Source organism: Orcinus orca, chromosome 14, assembly GCF_937001465.1.
Source record: "Orcinus orca chromosome 14, mOrcOrc1.1, whole genome shotgun sequence".
Lineage (NCBI taxonomy): Eukaryota > Metazoa > Chordata > Mammalia > Artiodactyla > Delphinidae > Orcinus > Orcinus orca.
Window position 1 is genome coordinate 14,000,335 of NC_064572.1, and position 16,882 is coordinate 14,017,216.

At 43.8% G+C, this 16,882-nt stretch overlaps 1 long non-coding RNA gene across 3 annotated transcripts; it reads left to right on the plus strand.

Moving 5' to 3' along the window:
• The first annotated feature begins 213 nt into the window (after window positions 1-213).
• LOC125961050 (uncharacterized) lies at window positions 214-15,299 on the plus strand. Of its 3 annotated transcripts, none has more exons than XR_007471351.1 (3): window positions 214-351; window positions 13,779-13,940; window positions 15,185-15,299. It is a non-coding gene; the product is annotated as an uncharacterized LOC125961050 (long non-coding RNA). The 3 variants fall into 3 exon arrangements; XR_007471353.1 differs by having other exon boundaries at window positions 260-275; XR_007471352.1 differs by lacking the exon at window positions 214-351 and adding an exon at window positions 7,536-7,732.
• Window positions 15,300-16,882: the final 1,583 nt, after the last annotated feature.

Consider the following 16,882-nt stretch of genomic DNA (forward strand, 5'->3'; position numbering starts at 1 on the left):
TTAAAAGCACTGTCAATTCCCAAAGCAAGATTAAAAAAAAAAACAAAAACGGTTTAAATTATAGGACTAAGTAAGGCTACTTGACTCCGTGCCTGGAAAACTCAACTGGCTCAGAAGAGCTCTGTCATTATTACCTCATTTGTGAGCGAATTAACCCAGACAGGCCGCAGACGTGCCCTGCTGCCCAGAACACTCACTGGGCTTAGGGCAGGCCCGGGGCGCCCTGGCTGTGCCTCGCAGGCTCTCCCGGCCACCACCCCTGAGCAGGGTTCCAGGTCTGTTGTTTCTGTTTACTCCCAAGGTGCAGAGGACACCAGTGTGCCCAGGAGTCCAGGCAGGGTCAAGGCAGTGGTGAGCCTGGATAAGCTTCTTTTCTCTCTATTCCCACTTGGGGGTTTTCTTCAAGGGAAAAGGAGCTGAGGTTTCTTGGCCACATGTCACCCCTTGACCTGCCTCCCCATGGCTTTGTGAGGCCGATGGGCTTCCTGGTCCTGACTCTGTGTGGTCAGAGCCCATCCAGAGGGGTGGGTCTGAAGCGAGAATCTGCCACTCACTCTGCGGTGCTGGAGGCTACATCACTGAAACTCTGAGCATCCGTTTCCCTCTCCACACCTGGGGGACCTTGAGGGGCCTTCCAGCTCCGAATATTCTGTAGTTCCAATGGCTCTCTGACCGTCCAGGGGTAATGCGCCTTTATCCTGCCCTTTATTGGCAGGAGCGGAGACTTTTATTGATTAGGTTTGGTCTGAGGAGAAAGGAAGTCCAGGCACTTAGATTCTCTTCATTAATGTTTCATGTTCCTCAGGCAGCCATCCCTCCCATGACGGGAGAGGCCGGGCAACTGACTCTCTGATGCTTCTGAGCATCAGATATCAGCAGAGCTCCCCTACCTACTGGTCACTGGGTCCCAGGGGGCATCTGGGGTGGGGACGCCGTGGTCCCTCTGTCTTCCCAGAGGCAGCGTGGCTGAGACGAATTGGGGAGGGAGACAGGGTGTCGGGGGCTGGCGAGGGGGGCAGAGAAAATGGCTGGAATCATTGAATTGCCACTGTCCTCCCTGAGGTGAAGCCCCACCTACCTTCCTAGGCCCAGAGCTTGATGATCCTTTCCCAGCAGAGAATTTCTGAAGCCCAGGGTGGCCCAAGGCTTCCTCCAGGTAACAAATGGCCCCTTTGCCACTTGGATTCCTATTGGTTCCCTTCACTGGGTAGAGCTGCCTTCTGCCACGCGGGTAAGTTTTGACCTTTCCAAATCGTCACTAGAGATAGGGATGTGCGTCACCGTTTTCTATAAGCGGACTGTTTTCCCTTATCAAGAAGTCCTGTGGCCCTTGTTCCCCCGGGGCTGGGGTGCGAAGGGGCACACTCGCAATGGTGACCGCGACACCCTCTTCGTGCTTTGTCAAAGCACCTGTCACCCTGTTGCGAAAGTGCTGGTGTTAAATTCCCCGCACTGGACTGTGAGTGCTCTAAGGGGAGAAATCTGCCTCCTTTGATTCCCAGATCACCCTCCAGAGCCTGGCACACAGGAGGTGCCCATTAAATAGTCGTCCAAAGGGTGGGAGATGAAGGGCAATAAATGTGAGCCTTGCTGGCGTCTTCCCTGGGGGTCCTGAGCTCCGGCACGTAGACTGAATTGTTACAGGTCATAGGCATGGATCCTGTAGGACTGTGGTGTCTGAGCACAGGGTAAAGGGGGGCAGGGCATCGGCCACATGGTGGTCCTTCCATGGGCTTCATTTGTGGCCTCTTGGATGCAGCGGGGAAAGGCCACAGTGAATTTCAAAATGATCTCCTTAGAGATCAGCTAGTACAGTTCCCTCATTTTCTCAAACAAGGAGGCCCAGAAAAATATCAAGTTCCCCACTGGTAAGAGCCCCCAACAACTGCTTATGAGAAATCGTGCTTTGCAGTCCTATACTCCTTTCACCGTGTTACCCTGACTCCCTGTTGACTTGCTTCTTTTGAGAATAGAAATGGCATAGAATTTAAAGACTAGACATTGAAAAACAAGTACAGCGAGCGGGTAGTCAGAAGACGTCTAAGGGACCTGCTTCAGAACGCGGGTACTCACCTTTGCCCCGTCCATGGGCTATTCAGGTGATACAGCTGAAATTTTTCTGGGTAAAGACAAAGGAGACATAGGTCTATATTCCAGTATCTCCTCATTTCTTTGTCTTACACTTCTGATTTCCTGGTGAGTTTTTGTTTGTTTGCTTTGTTAAGTTTTGCTATGTCCATTTTTTTCCAGTTTTTTAAAATTTATTTTTTATTGAAGTATAGTTGACTTACAGTGTTGTGTTCATCTCTGCTGTACAGCAAAGTGGCTCAGTTATACACATATGTACATTCCTTTTCACATTCGTCTCCATCATGGTTTATCACAGGATATTGAATCTAGTTCCCTGTGCTGTACAGTAGGACCTTGTTGTTTAGCCATTCTATAGATACTAGTTTGCAACTGCTAACCCCAAATTCCCAATCCATTCCTCTCCCACCCCCCTCCCCCTTGGCAACCACAAATCTGTTCTCTAATGTTAGGTCCATTTTGAAAGAAAGTAAACTAATCCTCTCTCTCTCTGTCTTCTCCATTCTTCCCCGGGCTGGGTCTCTGCTCCCAGGGGAAGGCTGGCCCTTGAGCTGCAGCCTTCCCTTCTTCCTGTGATTGCCAGTGAGGCCACTGAGGAAGGGGGAGGAGAGGGAAGATGAGGAAAAGGAGGAGAAAGAGAAGCAAACCAAGCACCATCCAGTCACCAAATGAGCGGGCCGGGCTGCCACGCTGCACAGCTCCTGGGAGCGCCATTGTCATTGTGGTGAACATGGACGGAGCCCCCTGGAGGTGTGCAGTGACAGCCACGTGCTCTGGGCAGCCCTGAGGTTAATAACATTGGAACAAAGGGCATTCTTTTCTGGTAAAGGGCCACCTTCCACAGACACCCACCAAATTGCCTTGCTTTTCCTCCTTCCATGAAGACTAGTGGGGGCTTCATCACAGACATACATCTGGAGACAGCACCCTCAGAAGTGACTGAGTTCCTTCCTGTTGAGACATTTAGAACCTATGAGAACTTGACAGATGAACTCTCAAGGGAGTTTGGGGATCTTGACTGCCCGATACTCAGGCCCCGGCAAGGGGCCGAGGCTCCTTGTGCTTGGTATAACAATTGCCTTGTGTGGCTCTCAGCCTACAGGCAGAAGTGCTGTCAGCTGGGAATGCCTGAGGGACTCGCCTGGGACTGTGCGACCCACACTGAGCCCACAGACATTTCCAGAGCCAAGGTTGTGGCTGGACTGGCCCTTGTGGTTCTCAGTATAATTGCATGACGTACCTCAGCAACCATCAGGGAGCTTCGAGGATCAAGATCTATAATTCACAGGTCTTGGAAGGTACACGGCACACCCAGGACCCACACAGTGAGGTCACGGGTAGAGAGAAAGAGTGTGGACCTGGGGCTCTGCCTTTGTGAGGATCCAAGGGTAGCGTGTCCAGGGTTAAAGGGCTTCACTCTTTATTGGCTAACGTGAGGCCTAAGAGTGCAAATTAGGATGCAGGCAGGGAGCAGTGGTCCCTCTAATAGTTATCTGGGTTCCCAGGCCTTCTGAGAGGGGGCTTCCTGGGTGGCAGTGGCCTAGCTCCCCCTCTGCTTGTTTAGCTGGTAGCTGTATCACACGGCTGGCAGGGTGTTTGTTCGAGATGGATGTCCTGGGAAAGGGATGCCTCCACAATCAGAAGCTTAATGTCAGGCACTTACACTACAATCAAAAAGCTTAATGTCAGGCACTTACACTACTGTTCAATGCTGCCTTGCACATGGGACCTGACACAAGGTAACACGTACGGTGGCTTTTTGTGATGGATAAAGAGGAAGCTTGGGAGGGGCTGCAGAGCGGGAAGCAGGGAAGTAGGGAGGGGGGCAGGGCTCTATGAAAGCCTCCTGTCTGCCCATCTGGGGCTCTCCTCTTCCAAGGACAGACTGAGGTCCTGCAGGAAGCCTCGGATTGCCTCTGAGCAGAACCTAAGGGGAGCGTGGAGGCAGCTCTGAGAGTTTCCCACCTACCACCCCCCTTGGCAGGAGGGTGAATTACATTTTTTAGCTACACTGGATAATTGGTCTTAGTTTCTACTGTTTCATCTCTTGATAGTTTATGAATATTCCTTTTTCTCTTGCAGCTCTGAAACGACATACCATTCTTTTAAAAAATTTTTATATTGGAGTGTAGTTGATGTGTAATGTGGTGATAGTTTCAGGTGTATAGCAAAGTGAATCAGTTATACATATACATGTATCCATTCTTTTTCAGATTCTTTTCCCATATAGGTTTTTACAGACTATTGAGTAGAGTTCCTTGTGCTATACAGTAGGTTCTTATTGGTTATCTATTTTATATATAGTAGTGTATATATGTTAATCCCAATCTCCTAATTTATCCCTTCCCCCATTTCCCCTTTGGTAACTGTAAATTTGTTTTCCGTGTCTGAGTCTATTTCTGTTTCGTAAATAAGTTTATTTGTATCATTTTTTAAAATTAGATTCCATGTATAAGTGATATTAGATGATATTTGTCTTTCTCTGTCTGACTTACTTCACTTAGTATGATCACCCATGTTGCTGCAAATGGCATTATTTCATTCTTTTTAATGGCTGAGTAATATTCTATTGTATATATGTAGCACATCTTTATTCATTCATCTCTTGATGGACACTTAGGTTGCTTCCATGTCCTGGCTATTGTAAATAGTGCTGCTATGAATATTGGGGTACATGTCTTTTCAAGTTATGGTTTTCTCCGGATATACGCCCAGGAGTGGGATTGCTGGGTCCTATGGTAGTTCTATTTTTAGTTTTTTAAGGAACCTCCATACTGTTCTCCATAGTGGTTATACCAACTTACATTCCCACCAACAGTGTAGGAGGGTCCCCTTTTCTCCTCACCCTCTTCAGCATTTATTGTTCATACCATTCTTCAAGGAATGTCAACTCACATTTTACCCAAAAGAGTATTTCTCACTATTTTGACACACATAAGCTCCCCTGTATCATTCTGTGGCTATGCTTTCTGACCAGATATGAGGAATATTCTGAAGGGAAAAGCATACCAGAGACTTGTTACCATTGAGAGGCTAAATATGTATAAACACTTTTAGAATCAAGTGATTTTTGTCAGGCTTTCAGGAATTCTTGCCTCTTTCCATTACAGTGTAACTGAAGGATAAATCTGCAATTACACAAGAACGCCCCAAGGAGTGCCCTGAGTTTATTTTATCCTCGTTTTGTTTGTTTTTTTTTTTTTTTGCGGTATGCGGGCCTCTCACTGCTGTGGCCTCTCCCGTTGAGGAGCACAGGCTCCAGACGCGCAGGCTCAGCGGCCATGGCTCACGGCCCAGCTGCTCCGCAGCACGCAGGATCCTCCCAGACCGGGGCACGAACCCGCGTCCCCTGCATCGGCAGGCGGACTCCCAACCACTGCACCACCAGGGAAGCCCTATCCTCGTTTTTTAATAGTGTTAAGTACTCTTATCATGTGGATTCTAATTTATTTTACAATTAAGTTTCCAGGAACCGAACATACTTAATTGTTAGTCTTTTCTTTAGTTCAAATCTTTATTTCATGTTTTTATTTTAAATACTAGAACTCTAAAATAAAACACAACACACCATATTTCACACATAGAATACTGGTTAGTTCATCTCTGAAAATGGAGTAGAATGGTATCCTGTGTACAGCTCTATCCCAGGGCCTGCTTATAAAATATATTCAGTGACTGTTGAATGATTAAATAAATAAATGAATAAGTGAATGAATACAATGATGGTGATATAAAACATTAGATAAGTCACTTAACTATGATGCTTATTTTTAACTCTCTGTCTCCCTTCACTAGGATAAGGCCAGCATTTTTGTCTGATTTGTTCAGAGGTATATGCAAATTGCCTAGCACAATGCCTGGCACACAGAAGATACGGTAAATATTTCTTGAACAATTAATGAGTCTGAGGCTATAGACATAGATTATACTCACTCATCTCAGCCAGATGATTCTTCTTTTAAAATTTATTTTATTGAAGTATAGTTGATTTACAACGTTGTGTTAGTTTCTGGTGTACAGCAAAGTGATTCAATTATACAGATATGTAATAGTTTGCATCTGCTAATCCCAAACTCCCAATCCTTCCATTCCCATCCCACACTCACCTCCCCCTTGGCAACCACAAGTCTGTTCTCTGTGTCTGTGAGTCCGTTTCTGTTTCACAGATAAGTTCATTTGTGTCCTATTTTAGATTCCACATATGAGTGATCTCATATGGCATTTGTCTTTCTCTTTCTGACGTTCTTCACTTAGTATGATCATCTCTAGGTCCATCCATGTTGCTACAAACGGCATTATTTCATTCCTTTTTATGGCTGAGAAGTATTCCATTGTATATATGTACCACATCTTCTTTATCCATTCATCTGTTGGTGGACATTTAGGTTGCGTCCACGAACTGGCTATTGTAAATGGTTCAGCCAGATGATTCTTAAATTTGTATCTTTGGTCACAAAGGGGTTGGGAGAAATAGTTTAGATGTGTTAAAGGATGAGAACAGATTGCTAACTGTTCCTGGTCCCTTCACACAACTGCAGTCTGCCTACAAGAGCCCTCACTGGGCATGTGTGAAAAGCAGCAGCAGTCATCTGTATATGTATATACAGTTGTCAGGGACTCTTCCATATCACCTCTGATTTATTTGTTTTACAGTTTCTCACCTTGGATTTTTCATTTTTTGATTCCTCAAAACCGTGACTTCTAGTGAAAGCAGACACTTGAAGAGATATTTGCACACCCATGTTCATAGCAGCATTATTCACAATAACCAAAAGATAGAAGCAACCCAAGTGTCCATAGATGATGAATGGATAAACAAATGTGGTCTACATATATACAATGGAGTATTATTCAGCCTTAAAAAGGAGGGTAACTTTGACACAGGCTACAACATGGATGAACCTTGAGAACATTATGCTAATTGAAATAAGCCAGATACAGAGGACAAATATTGTATGATTCTACTTTTATGAGGTGCCCAGAATAATCAAATTCATCCAGACAGAATGCAGAATGGTGGTTGCCAGGGACTGGGGGAGGAGAGAGAATGGGGAGTTAGTGTTTAGTGGGTAGATTCCCTAAGCTGAAAGGGTTGGGGAGATGAAAACGTTCTGGAGCTGGATGGTGGTGATGGTTGCACAGAAATGTGAATGTGTGAGCTGCGACTGAACCCTACCCTTAAGAATGGTTAAAATGGCAAATTTTGTTATGACTATTTTACCACACTAAAAATCCACTCACTTCTATCCATTTTGGCTCTGTGGTTAAACTCATGACCTTTATCTACCTGGTTTGAGGTCCTATTTTCGATAAATCTCCAGACACGGATCTCACCCTATGATCACTTTATCTCAGGTGCGAGTGGCAGGTTCTCATGGAGTTCTGAGCTACGAAATGTCAACGGCTTAATGCACACAACAATGTTATTTGTCACTCCCCAGAATCCGATGCAGTTATTCCCATTTGAGCAGCTCTTCAGGGAAACCCTTCTCCAGGTGGTGACTCAAGGTTTCTGGATCCTTCCGTCTTTTAGCCCTATCAGTCTCTGAGGGCGTAGAGTCCTTCACTTCCAGCTGCACAGAGGGAAGAGAAAGTTTAAGAATGGAAGACCATGAAGGATGCTTTATGGACAAGCCTAGAAATGGTAAATCACTTTCATTGGCCAGAACTCTGTCACATGGGCCCACCTAAATGCAATGGGGGAGGAGTTTGCAGCTAGAAAATGTAGTTTAGCTGTATATTCAGGAAGGAGAATAAAATATTATTCAGCCATGAGAAAGAAGGAAACCCTGCCATTTGCAACAACCTGGATGGACCTTGAGGGCATTATGCTAAGTGAAGTGTCAGAGAAAGGCAAATACTGTATGATCTCACTTGTACGTAGAATCTAAAAACATCAAATTCATAGAAACAGAAAGTAGAATAGTGATTACCAGGGTCTGAGAGGTGGGGGAAATGGGGAGATGCTGGTCAAAGGGTACAAACTTCCAGTTATAATGTAAGATGAATAAGCTCCGAGGATCTAATATTCAGCTTAGGGACTGTAGTTAACGATACTGTATTGTGTACTTGTGAAGCCATCTAATCTCAGACTCTTCTTTGTTGGGAGGTCTTTGGTTACTGATTAAATCCCCTTACTTGTTACTGGTCTGTCAAGACTTTCTATTTCTTCATGATTCAGCTTTGGTAGGTTATATGTTTCTAGATATTTATCCATTTCTTCTAGGTTATCCAATTCGTTGGCATATAATGTTTCACGGTAGTCTCATAATCCTTTGTATTTCTGTAGTATCAGTTTTCATTTCTCCTCTTTCATTTATAGTGGGGGGCTAGTTACAGGTGAGCCCAGTGGTGCAGGCCAATGACAGGAGATGGGGTTGAATCCTGGCCCACACGTGCTTTCATTCGTCCTTGATGCAAGTTCTGGACTGTAGCTTCCTCTGCTTCATTTTTTTCTGTTCAAATATTCCACACATTTTCCACATTCCAGAATTCGTCAACAATACTGCTTTACTGATAGCTAACTTTTTCCATTTGTTGTACTACTTTGGGTTTGTTCCATTTGTGTCTCTTTCTTTTGCTCTCACATGAGTGGGATTCTGGGAGGGAAGGGCAGTAGTCCTTCCATTCCATTTATTCTCCATCTTGAACCTAAAGCCAGGAATTCACTTTTTTTTTTTTTTTTTTTTTTTTTACGGTACGCGGGCCTCTCACTGTTGTGGCCTCTCCCGTTGCAGAGCACAGGCTCCGGATGCGCAGGCTCAGCGGCCAGGGCTCACGGGCCCAGCCGCTCCGCGGCATGTGGGATCTTCCCGGACCGGGGCACGAACCTGTGTTCCCTGCATCGGCAGGCGGACTCTCAACCACTGTGCCACCAGGGAAGCCCAGGAATTCACTTTTAAATGTTGTCTTGGTTTAACTCAAGGTCCAGCAATATTAGAGCTTTTTTTTTTCTGGGTTTTGATTAACCATTCAGCATTATTCAGGTACCCACCAAGGAGAGGTTGAAAAGGTTCGTTGAAGCAGAAAACAACTAGGAACATAGATTATAATTATTGTATTATTAAGCTCTTGCTGCAAATAGGAAGGAAATAAATATTTTAACAGAATCCATATGTCTATGTACACATATACCTTTGAGCCTATGTATAAATAATTAGGTGACTTGTACATTTGCATATGTATTATCCTCTAGCATATAAATATTATGAAGGCAGGGATTTTTGTCTGTTTTGTTCATTATTCTATCCCCAGTGCCTGTTATAAACTAAGTGGTCAATCAACATTAAGTGAACGAATGAGTAAATTTTACACACACACACACACACACACACACACACACACGCACACAGTCTCTCTCTTTCCCTCTCTGCTCTGCTTCTGGCTTATTGCCAAAAAGTATTCTATGCAGAGAAACTCAAACCCGTTAGGACATGTAGCTTTGGATAGGCTTTTCTTCTAGCCAAACCATAATTGTATCTGTTGTAAAAGGCATTTTCTCTCATTCTTTGGAAGGTTGTCTTCATTTTTAACTGTTTTATAGTCCAAGTTAATTCCCCCTTTCCATACCACGTGTAGGTTTTCAATTTTATAAGCAGGTTGAAAGATGATTTTTCAGGATGTTAATAACTCTGTGTTGAGTATATAAAGGAGGAAAGCACTAGAAATTTTCCTTGTGCATTTCTTAATGCTTTAGAATCCTCCTGGCAATTTAACAACTGTTATTTAAGCAGGTATGAAAAGTTATGTAGATTTTTGGGATGCATTTAAGACATATGTATCTCAATAATTACTGGTATTAGTAATACCAGTTTGTACGCAGCACCCAGTATAACATTGTGTTAGTTCACTTTAGGTCATTCCTCTCAGGAATACACGTGACTATGTATTGATGATCCTCATAACATTCTTGGGCACTAAATATTGTAGCTTGAAGGTAATAAACGTCTCATATAGTAAATGATTTGCCGTAAAAGAGAAGGACTAAAAATTCAGGAAAATGGAAGATTATAGTGCAAATATTATGAATTGCTATGACAATCTTTGAATTTCCACCCCATGCATTATCTTTTCTATGATTTTAGCTCTTCTTTTAAGATGAGGTTGAGCTGGATTTTTTTTACCCATCAAGCAGTGACTGTCAGCCTCTTTAAGACCAGGGCACCCAAACTAGGTTTTAAACTCCACAGAGGTCTGGGGCTTCCTGAATGCCAAGAGAACAGAGGGAAGGGTGAGAGTGAGTTTAGTTTTTGAATTCCTGCTTGAACTCCACAGCACCAGAGGGGTCAGAGAAATTGCCTTCTAAGGGCTTAAGCAACTGAGCAAAAGATAAAACTTAACTGGAAATGGTATGGGGAGAGAGCAAAAGTGGGATGAGCAGGAAGGCATTAGGGGGGTGCCACTGATCTCTTTGGTTTCCCTGAAACCTCTTAGCATGTTACCTTTCCATCTTCTCATTCCCTCTCTCCGTCACCTTGTTCTTTCCAGGCTCTGTGTCAGTAACAGGAAAGGAAAGTTGGGGCGGGAGAGCTGCTGAGGGTTGAGATACCAAACTAGAGGCAGGAGGGGAAGGCGTGGTTCTTACTCAATCTATTCAGTACCGTCTCTCTTTCTCTGCTCTCTTTACTTGGCTTCCCCCGCCCCCCCGCATTGCCAGCCTTTGCAAGTACAACCACAGAGGCTCTTTAATATAACGTTAAAAATCCAATTACTGGGGCTTCCCTGGTGGCGCAGTGGTTGAGAGTCCGCCTGCCGATGCAGGGAACACGGGTTCGTGCCCCGGTCCGGGAAGATCCCACATGCCGCGGAGCAGCTGGGCCTGTGAGCCCTGGCCGCTGAGCCTGCGCGTCCGGAGCCTGTGCTCCGCAACGGGAGAGGTCACAACAGTGAGAGGCCCGCGTACCGAAAAAAAAAAAAAATCCAATTACTGGAAGTCAGTTTGTCTACACAAAATAATTACGCGAGGTAAACAGGACATTCAGTCTCTAACCATCTGAGGGCTATAGGCAGGGAAGGCAGAAATGCTACAGGGCTGCATTGACAACCAACGTCCATCATGTGGCTGTCCTTGTCCCACAGGTAAGCAGTAGGATTAGACTAAGCAACTTGACCTAGCTAATCGGGGCTAGAGAAGCCCCTGTTGAGATTAGGAACCCCCAGGGCAAAGCGATGAAGCTACAAATAGAAAGGTCTTCACACACAGTGACTGTGGCCACGGCTCAGAGAAGAGTCTCAGCACATAAGCAGTAGGGCTGTGACTGAAGTGTCGGCATATATTGTTCATGTTCCTAAAAAGGGTGTCATCTGGAGTCACAAAACAACTATGTATGTCTGAAATGCATAATAGAGAAACAAAGTCACAACTAAAAGGACAGCAGCCCACTAATCAGCAAACTAAGTAAAACGCTGTCTGATTCTATGTCAGGTGTGTTGTTTTTTTTTTTAACATCTTTATTGGAGTATAATTGCTTTACAATGGTGTGTTAGTTTCTGCTGTATAACAAAGTGAATCAGCTATACGTATACATATACCCCCATATCTCCTCCCTCTTGCGTCTCCCTCCCTCCCACCCTCCCTATCCCACCCCTCTAGGTGGTCACAAAGCACCGAGCTGATCTCCCTGTGCTATGCGGCTGCTTCCCACTAGCTATCTATTTTACATTTGGTTGTGTATGTATGTCCATGCCACTCTCTTACTTCGTCCCAGCTTCCCCTTCCCCCCCTGCGTGTCCTCAAGTCCATTCTCTACTTCTGTGTCTTTATTCCTGTCCTGCCTCTAGGTTCATCAGAACCTTTTTTTTTTTAAGATTCCATATATATGTGTTAGTATATGGTATTTGCCTTTCTCTTTCTGACTTACTTCATTCTGTATGACAGACTCTAGGTCCATCCACCTCACTACAAATGACTCAATTTCGTTTCTTTATCCATCTTCTTTATCCATTCATGTCAGATGTGTTTTAAAAAATGTTTTAAACAATTTCTCACATCATCTCACAACACTCCTGTGAAGTAGGAGGGAAATTATTCCCACCCTCATTTGTCCGGTGGATCCACTAAGGGCCCTGCCCAGGTCACCTGGCAACTACCTCCATCTTTGGGACTAAGGACCACCTGCTCACCCAGGTTGGGAACCTGCTCATTCCTGAGTCATTTAAATGTTGTTCCTCCCATTTCTCCGAATCGTCTATCAACATGGAACCTCACTGCAAACTCTCTTACTGGGCACCCCTGGACTTTTGGTTTAAATTTTGTGACACCAACTAGATGCTAAGTCACCTGAAGGAAAGGACCAACCTTCTCTTCTCCCAGACCCCTTATTTACTCAGAACTGTGCTCTGGTGAACGCTCAACACATTTTGAGTGACTTGTCCAGAGCAGGAGACTAGAACACAGGTCTCCAATCCTCTCACCACAAAACCACTGTTCTAGAAGTGACAGCACTTATGTCCTCATTCAACGATATTTTCTATGTTTAGCCAGACAACATGACAATTCTATTAGTCAAGGAAAGTCAGAATTATGTCTTCTCACTGGAAACTCAAGGAAACTCGTTTGACTTAGTTGTTCTTATAACCAATTTGACCACATTTGGAGAAAGGGATTATTTGTATTCAAAGTCACTTCTTATACTTACAATATATTTGAGGCTTTTTTTTAAAAAAGGAGATTGACAGGGACTTCCCTGGCAACCCAGTGGTTAAGACTTCGCCTTTCAATGCAGGGGGTGCGGGTTCCTTCCCTGGTCAGGGAGCTAAGACCCCACACGCCTCCAGGCCCAAAACCCAAAACATAAAACAGAAGCAATATTGTAACAAATTCAATAAAGACTTTAAAAGTGGTCCACATCAAAAACTGTTAAAAAAAGAAAAGAGATTGACAAATGGAAACATTTTTCTCTGGTTCTGACTGGGATTAAAAGCCATCTAAATGTTAATATTGTCTACTGTCTAGATACGATCATCTGAAAATTGAGGTAACCTGGTCTGGCTTCATTTATCATTTATGTTTTCATTTTAGTCTATGTGGAATAACTTTGAGTACTGGTGGAGTCACACAGTTCCATACTTAGCTGTTTGGTATATAAATAGAACACTATCTTAAAAATAATTTGAACTGGGTGACTAACCCAACAGAGAGGTGAAACAACTTCTCATTAGCCCAAGTGGATTCTGCTGTGTTACTGAGATGGTGACAAGCTTCCTCGCCTCATCTCTGGTCACCCCACTTTTCTTTTGCCCAGCTTCCTGCAGCTGGGCCCTGGACCATTCTCCTGAAGCCCCAACACAGCTTCTGTTTCTCAGCTAAGCCACACCCGAGGCAGGAAGGTGTGAATAGTTCTCCTCCTCTTCTAGCAGTTTTCAGGATGAAGACAGTGAGGTGGGGTCCTGAGTGACAGCAGGGTCCCCAGGGGAAACCAACCAGCTTCCTTGGGTAGTAGCTCCTCCTTGGACTCACCACTTTTCCTTGCAATGTTGGAAAATTCTCTGGAGTAGGTGTTGGCTGACCCTGCCCAGGCCCGTTCTCTGCCCTCTGGATCAGGAATTCGGTACAGTAGTAGGAACCTTAGTAAATCCCAGGTTAAGTGATTGGAGCCAGGCATCCCATCGAATGGTTTCCAACTGATGACTGAATGTTTAGGCTGTTCCTGCCCTTGATGCTAAGACCACTGTGCCTCCTCTGTCCCTAGGTTCCAGTGTCCCTTGGATGCTATACCTTGCCAGGAGGGCTGGACCTTAGAAGTCACCTTCCATAGCCTCTCCATGATCCTGGCTCCTGGTTATCCCTGCCAGCTCCATATTGCTGGAAGCAGTTCACCATGCCTAGCGCCCATATACCAGTCATGACAAAGGTAAGACTGCATGTGTGAATGATAGCAGTCGTGACAATTACCACTTATTGAGGACCAGTGGTATGCCAGACATTGTACTAGTGCTTGTCATACGTTTTCTCACTTAATTCTCACAACAAACTCATGAGGTAAGAATTTCCCCTCCTTTTGACAATTGCAGAATCCGAGTCAGTAAGTATAGGTACCTGGCAAGGATCTATAACAAGTAAATAAAAGTTGGAATTCAAATCCAGGGCCAACACTCTTAACTATTAAGATGTGTTGACTTCCAACAGGATTTTTGGACTTTCTTTCCTTCCCACGACTACCTTTTTTTTTTAAGACTTAGGAGTTAAAATGTGTGGGTCACATAAGTATGAATTTATTTGCCTCATTTGCTTCATATCTTTGGCAGGGGTAGGGTAGGTCTTTTTATTTATTTATTTATTTTTAATATTTCCAAAGTCCTTGGTTCAGTGCTGTGCACAGTTGGTCCACAGTAGAGGCTGACTAAATAATGATGGAGCCATGTTTCATAAACATAGAGGTAGCAGAGATAGTAGGACCCAGCTCAGACTCTGCCCCAGAATCTGGTCCCACTGGCAAAATCAAGTCCTTGACAGCACATCATTCTCTGTGGATGTGGCCATGCCTGCACCTATTGTCTACAAATAGTGGTTCAACCAAAAACTGCCCTTCCTAGGCTGACATCTAGCCCTATATAAACATTTCTTTTTTAGAACCAGTTCTTAATTCCTACACCCTCTTGGTTTATTGCTAGTTCCTTGAGAAAATAATCTGTCGACATTCTCCAGTCATGGGATAATGACTCAGGCTAGGGATCCGGGCCATTTTCTGGGCAGTAGCTGGACTTCTGGCCCTGTCCTGTTAGGCCCCAAGCCAGCACACCACAGAGAGGTGCTCCTTCTACCTCCCCACCACTGATGCCAGCCCTTCTGCTCCTTTCCTCCTGCCCACTCTTGCCTCTGCGGTTGCCCGAGAAACCATAAAAATATTACTCCACAAGCTCTAGGAACAAAATGTCAGTGCACTGTACTATTGTTTTAATTTAAAAACTTAAGTGTTTAATATAACTCCAGCCTGGAAGAAATCCCCTTACTGGCAGACAACTCCCTTGGAAAAGGAGAGCTACAAAATCAGGAAGAACTCAGGAGTAGCAGTGAAACTTAGGCTTATTAAGAGCGCCTAAACTCCCATGTCTAGCCGTGAAATTGTCTCACGTCTCCCTTGATTTTTTTTTCTAGGAGTAAAAAAATCTCAAGTTTATTTTGACCTGCAACTCTTTGAGGAACTACAAGGATGGTCATTTCATGGGTTCTCCTATTGTATGTAAAAGAAAATTCCAATTTTGGCTTAAGGCAAGTCTACATAGTTATAACTTAAAAGAATAGTGTTAGAATTTACCAGGTTTTGTTAAATATTTTAATAATTTAAAAAATTCCATAAGTTTAAGTGGTAAGTTACACTATGCTAAAGTTTTCTCTTATCCTTCTCAGAATTCAAAGATATATTTATAGTTTTAATCAGTGTACCCATTGCTGTGTTCTTTGATCCCTTGATTACTGTATTGGTTTTTCTTTCTCTCTTTTTTTTTTTTTTGCTTTTTAGCTCTACCTCCATTTTATTAGTGTTACTTTTTGTGGTTGCTCTAGGATTGAAAAGATATATCTTTAACGTATCACAGTTCAAATCTTCAAATAGAATCCTAGCATTTCATACTTAGAATAAGACCCTTGTAACGGTAACTTCCAACCCGCCTCCCCGCCATTCATAGTCTATTGTTGTCAAACATTTTATATAACATCGTAACGTTATAAATTCCACAATACCATATTCTTAGTTTTGCTTTAAACAGTCAGCTAACACTTAAAGAAATTTAAAAATGAGAAAAATAAGAAAAAATGTTTCTTATTACTCAAAAAAATCAGATCATGACACTTCCTTGCGTGAAACCTTTCAACACATTCCTGTTGCCCTTGGAATTTAATCCAAATTCAACATGCCCCGCAACTGAAATCTAATCAGGGGGAGGGAACACGTTTCAGTATCTAGTTCCATGCCCATTTCATGCAAAGTTCTCAGGAAATGGTACCTAGTTTCATCATTAACTTAATTTTTCTCTGTGTGATTTACATACCCTAAGGAGGAGTAATTAACCTAAATTGAGTGCCAAAAAACAAAATCCCTTTCTTCCTTCTTTCTTCTTTTTCCTTCTTTTCTGCTCCCCTCCCCCACCTCTTTGCTGTAGTCTTCCAGAAAACGAAACAAAACACTCTGCCACATACTCGTGTAGGATTCTTGTTAGAGAATATGACCTTTTGGACTTGCGATGTACCTCATTTGTCTTGTTTTTAATAAGGTGTTTGGGAAAAGGTAGAGATTTTCTGCAAGTCGTCTTTTTTTCAAAGCCACTTTCTTCACTGTCAGGGCTCTGTTTTCTGGTGGGAGGGATTGGTTTGTTCCCTTCCTCCGAACACTGAATTTAATTGTCCTGTGATAGCTGTTGCACAGAACTACTCAGCACCCGCTTCTCTTACCAGTTCAGTGAACAAGCCAGTATCTTTCCTTTCCTTGTGGGCTCTAAAATGACTGCTTCTTATCCCAAACCTCATCTACCTCCGCCAATCCATGTGTGGGCTGTTGAAATTCTCCCTCCCTCCATACTCACTGACCTAGTTTGACGTTTCCCCAGGGCTGCTAACTTTCCCTGCTCTGTCTGGAGGCTGTGCTCCTGGGAGTGGCATTACCCCTTGGGGTGCTCTGTCTCTGTCCCTGTCCTTGTTTCTCTGTCCAGCCTTTCCAACTATCCACTGAATTGTAAGAGCACAAACATCTTCAACCTTCATAACCTGATCCTCCTTCCAAACAGTCCCCCATACTACCCATTCCAGGAGAGTTATTCATCTCCTTAGTCACTCATTCATTCTCTCGTTCAATCAATG